This window comes from Arachis hypogaea, chromosome 3, assembly GCF_003086295.3.
Source record: "Arachis hypogaea cultivar Tifrunner chromosome 3, arahy.Tifrunner.gnm2.J5K5, whole genome shotgun sequence".
In the NCBI taxonomy this organism is placed as follows: Eukaryota; Viridiplantae; Streptophyta; class Magnoliopsida; order Fabales; family Fabaceae; genus Arachis; species Arachis hypogaea.
Window position 1 is genome coordinate 71,917,908 of NC_092038.1, and position 5,195 is coordinate 71,923,102.

The following is a 5,195-nucleotide window of genomic DNA, read 5'->3' on the forward strand; positions in this document are numbered from 1 at the left end:
GTAAAGATCAAGCTCAGCCCAAACACACACCAAGTGGGCCCCGAAAATGGATTTATGCATCAATTACTTACTTTTGTAAACCCTAGGAGCTAGTCTAGTATAAATAGGATAGTTTACTATTGTATTAGACATCTTTGATCAGTCTTTGACTATCTAGTCTTTTGACCATTCAATCTTTCATGGGGGCTGGCCATTCGGCCATGCCTGGACCTTTATCACTTATGTATTTTCAATGGTGGAGTCTCTACACACCATAGATTAAGGGTGTGGAGCTCTGCTGTACCTCAAGTTTCAATGAAAATACTACTATTTTCTATTCAATTCGACTTATTCTTATTCTAAGATATTCGTTGCACTTCAACATGATGAATGTGATGATCCATGACACTCATCATCATTCTCACCTATGAATGCGTGACTGACAACCACTTCCGTTCTACCTTAGACCGGACGCATATCTCTTGGATTCCTTAATCAGAATCTTCGTGGTATAAGCTAGAATTGATGGCGGCATTCATGGGAATCCGGAAAGTCTAACCTTGTCTGTGGTATTCCGAGTAGGATTCCGGAATTGAATGACTGTGACGAGCTTCAAACTCATGATTGCTGGGCGTGATGACAAACGCAAAAGAATCAAGGAATTCTATTCCAACATGATCGAGAACCGACAGATAATTAGCCGTGCTGTGACAGAGCATTTGGACTATTTTCACTGAGAGGATGGGATGTAGCCATTGACAACGGTGATGCCCTACATACAGCTTGCCATAGAAAGGAGTGACAAAGATTGGATAGAAGCAGTAGGAAAAGCAGAGATTCGGAAGGAACACAGCACCTCCATACACTTATTTGAAATTTCCATCATTGAATTACATGAGTAATTCTATCTTTATTTTCTGTTTAAATTTATTATTATTTTTTGAAAATCCAATAATCTCTTAATATAGTTGAATTTGCCTGACTGGGATTTACAAGATGACCATAGCTTGCTTCATACCAACAATCTCTGTGGGATCGACCTTTACTCACGTAAGGTATTACTTGGACGACCCAATACACTTGCTGGTTAGTTGTGCGGAGTTGTGGCAAAGTGTGATTTATGTTTGAGAGCACCAAGTCTTTGGAGCCATTGTTGATGATCACAATTTCGTCCACCAAATTTTTGGCGCCGTTTCCGGGGATTGTTCGAGTTTAGACAACTAACGGTTCATCTTGTTGCTCAGATTAGGTAATTTTCTTTTCAAAAAAAAGTTTTCAAAAATTTTTCAAAATTTTTCTTTGTTTTCGTTTTTCCCAAAATTATTTTCGAAAAAAATAATAATAAAATAAAATACACAAAAAAATTCATAAAATCATAAAAACCAAAAATATTTTGTGTTTCTTGTTTGAGTCTTGAGTTAATTTATAAGTTTGGTATCAATTGCATAGTCATATTGTTCTTGCAATTTTTGAAAATTCATGCATTCATAGTGTTCTTCATGATCTTCAAGTTGTTCTTGGTAAGTCTTCTTGTTTGATCTTGATGTTTTCTTGTTTTGTGTCTTTTATTGTTTTTCATGTGCATTTTTGCATTCATATTGTCTAAGCATTAAAGATTTCTAAGTTTGGTGTCTTGCATGTTTTCTTTGCATCAAAAATTTTTCAAACATATGTTCTTGATGTTCATCATGATCTTCAAAGTGTTCTTGGTGTTCATCTTGACATTCATAGTGTTCTTGCATGCATCATGTGTTTTGATCCAAAATTTTCATATTTTGGGTCATTTTCATATTTTTCTCTCTCATCATTAAATTCAAAAAAATAAAAAAATATCTTTTCCTTATTTTTCTCATAAATTTCGAAAATTTGAGTTGACTTAGTCAAAAATTTTTAAAACTTAGCTATTTCTTATAAGTCAAGTCAAATTTTCAAATTTTAAAAATCTTATCTTATTAAAACTTTTTCAAAAATTAAATCTTTTTCATTTTTCTTATTTACTTTCGAAAATTCTTTAAAATATTTTTCAAAAATCTTTTTCTTAATTTTATCTTTATTTTTGAAAATTATGCTAACAATTAATGTGATTGGTTCAAAAATTTGAAGTTTGTTACTTTCTTGTTAAGAAATGTTCAATCTTTAAATTCTAGAATCTTATCTTTTAGTTTCTTGTTAGTTAAGTAATTAATTTTAATTTTAAAAATTAAATCTTTTCTAACCATATCTTTTTAATCATATCTTTTTATCTTATCTTTTATATCATATCTTTTTCAAAATTTTATCTTTTTTCAAAAATTTGATTTTAAAATATCTTTTCTAACTTCTTATCTTTTCAAATTTGATTTTCAAATCTTTTTCATCTAACTATTTAACTTTTTGTTTGTTTCTTATCTTTTTTCAAAACCACCTAACAACTTTTCTCTCTCTAATTTTCGAAAATACCTCCCTCTTTTTCAAAAATTCTTTTTATTTAATTAATTGTTTTAAATTTTAATTTTAATTTCATTTCTTATCTTTATTTTCGAAAATCATTTAACTCATTTTCAAAATTTAATTTCGAAAATTTCTCCCTATCTCATCTTTTCCTATTTATTTATTCATTCACTAACACCTCTCTTCACCTTTCTTCATCTCAAATCACTGCCCCTATCCTTACCCTTGTGTTTGGATTCTCCTTTCTTTATTCCCTTCTTCTTCTACTAATAATAAGGAACCTCTTTACTGTAACATAGAGGATTCCTCTTCTTTTTCTGTTCTTTTCTCTTTCATATGAGCAAGAACAAGGAAAAAGGCATTCTTGTTGAAGCTGATCCAGAACCTGAAAGGACTCTGAAGAGAAAACTAAGAGAAGCTAAATTACAAATATCCTGAGACAACCTTGCTGAAATTTTCGAACAAGAAAAGGAGATGGCAGCCGAACCCAACAACAATAATGCAAGAAGGATGCTTGGTGATTATACTACACCTGCTTCCAAGTTTGATGGAAGAAGCATCTCAATTCCTACCATTGGAGCAAACAATTTTGAGTTGAAACCTCAACTAGTTGCTCTAATGCAACAAAACTGCAAGTTTCATGAACTTCCATCAGAAGATCCTTACCAATTTTTAACTGAGTTCTTGCAGATCTGTGAGACTGTTAAGACTAATGGAGTAGATCCTGAAGTCTACAGACTCATGCTTTTCCCTTTTGTTGTAAGAGACAGAGCTAGAGCATGGTTGGACTCTCAACTTAAAGATAGCCTGGACTCCTGGGATAAGCTGGTCACGACCTTCTTGGCTAAGTTCTTTCCTCCTCAAAAGCTGAGCAAGCTTAGAGTGGATGTTCAAACCTTCAAACAAAAAGATGGTGAATCCCTCTATGAAGCTTGGGAAAGATATAAGTAGATAACCAAAAAGTGTCCTTCTGACATGTTCTCAGAGTGGACCATATTAGATATATTCTATTATGGTCTATCTGAGTTTTCCAAGATATCATTGGACCACTTTGCAGGTGGATCCATTCACCTAAAGAAAACGGCTGCAGAAGCTCAGGAACTTATTGACATGGTTGCAAATAACCAATTCATGTATACTTCTGAGAGAAATTTCGTGAATAATGGGACACCTCAGAGGAAGGGAGTTCTTGAAATTGATGCTCTAAATGCCATATTGGCTCAGAACAAAGTGTTGACTCAACAAGTCAACATGATTTCTCAAAGTCTGAATGGATGGCAAAATGCATCCAACAGTACTAAAGAGGCATCTTCTGAAGAAGAAGCTTATGATCCTGAAAGCTCTGCAACGGCAGAGGTAAATTACATAGGTGAACCTTATGGAAACACCTATAATTCATCATGGAGAAATCATCCGAATTTCTTATGGAAGGATTAACAAAAGCCTCAACAAGGCTTTAATAATGGTGGAAGAAATAGGCTTAGCATTATCAAGCCTTATCCATCATCTTCTCAGTAACAGACAGAGAATTATGAACAGAATACCTCTAACTTAGTAAACTTAGTTTCTGATCTGTCTAAGGCCACTTTAAATTTCATGAATTAAACAAGGTCCTCCATCAGAAATCTGGAGGCACAAGTGGGCCAGCTGAGTAAGAAAATCACTAAAATCCCTCATAGTACTCTCCCAAGCAATACTGAAGAAAATCCAAAATGAGAGTGCAAGGCCATTGATATAATCAATATGGCTGAATGCAAGGAGGAGGGAGAGGACGCGAATCCTAATGAAGAAGATCTCATGGGACGTCTCTCAAGAAGGAAGGAGTTCCCTATTGAGGATCCAAAGGAATCTGAGGCTCATATAGAGACCATAGAGATTCCATTAAATCTCCTTCTGTCATTCATGGGCTCTGAAGATTATTCTTCCTCTGAAGAGGATGAAGATGTAACTGGAGAGCAAATTGCTCAATATCTAGGAGCCATCATGAAGCTGAATGCCAAGTTATTTGGTAATGAGACTTAGGAAGGTGAACCTCCCTTGCTCATTAGTGAACTTGATACATGGGTTCAGCAAACTTTACCTCAAAAGAAACAAGATCCTGGGAAATTCTTAATACCCTGTACCATAGGCACCATGACCTTTGAAAAAGCTCTGTGTGACCTAGGGTCAGGCATAAATCTTATGCCACTCTCTATAATGGAGAAGCTGGGGATCATTGAGGTACAGCCTGCCTTATTCTCATTACAATTGGCAAACAAGTCAGTAAGACAAGCTTATGGATTAGTAGAGGACGTGTTGGTAAAGGTTAAAGGCCTTTACATTCCTGTTGATTTCATAATCTTAGACACTAGGAAGGATGAGGATGAATGCATCATCCTTGGAAGACCTTTCCTAGCCACAGCAGAAGCTGTGATAGATGTTAACAGAGGAAAATTAGTCCTTCAATTGAATGGGGACTACCTTGTGTTTAAGGCACACGGCTATCCTTCTGTAACAAGGGAGAGTAAGCATACAGAGCTTCTCTCAGTACAGAGTCAAACAGAGCCCCCACAATCAAACTCTAAGTTTGGTGTTGGGAGGCCACAACCAAACTCTAAGTTTGGTGTTAAGTTTGGTGTTGGAACTATACAACATTGACCTGATCACCTGTGAGGCTCCATGAGAGCCCACTATCAAGCTATTGACAATAAAGAAGCGCTTATTGGGAGGCAACCCAATTTTTATTTATCTAATTTTATTTTTTATTTTATTGTTCTTTTATGTTTTATTAGGTACATGATCATGTG

The 5,195-nt window shown here is 35.0% G+C and overlaps 1 non-coding gene across 1 annotated transcript; it reads right to left on the bottom strand.

The window, feature by feature from the left end:
- Positions 1–3,282: 3,282 nt before the first annotated feature.
- LOC112793911 (small nucleolar RNA R71) lies at positions 3,283–3,386 on the bottom strand. The gene has a single exon (XR_003198598.1). It is a non-coding gene; the product is annotated as a small nucleolar RNA R71 (small nucleolar RNA).
- Positions 3,387–5,195: the final 1,809 nt, after the last annotated feature.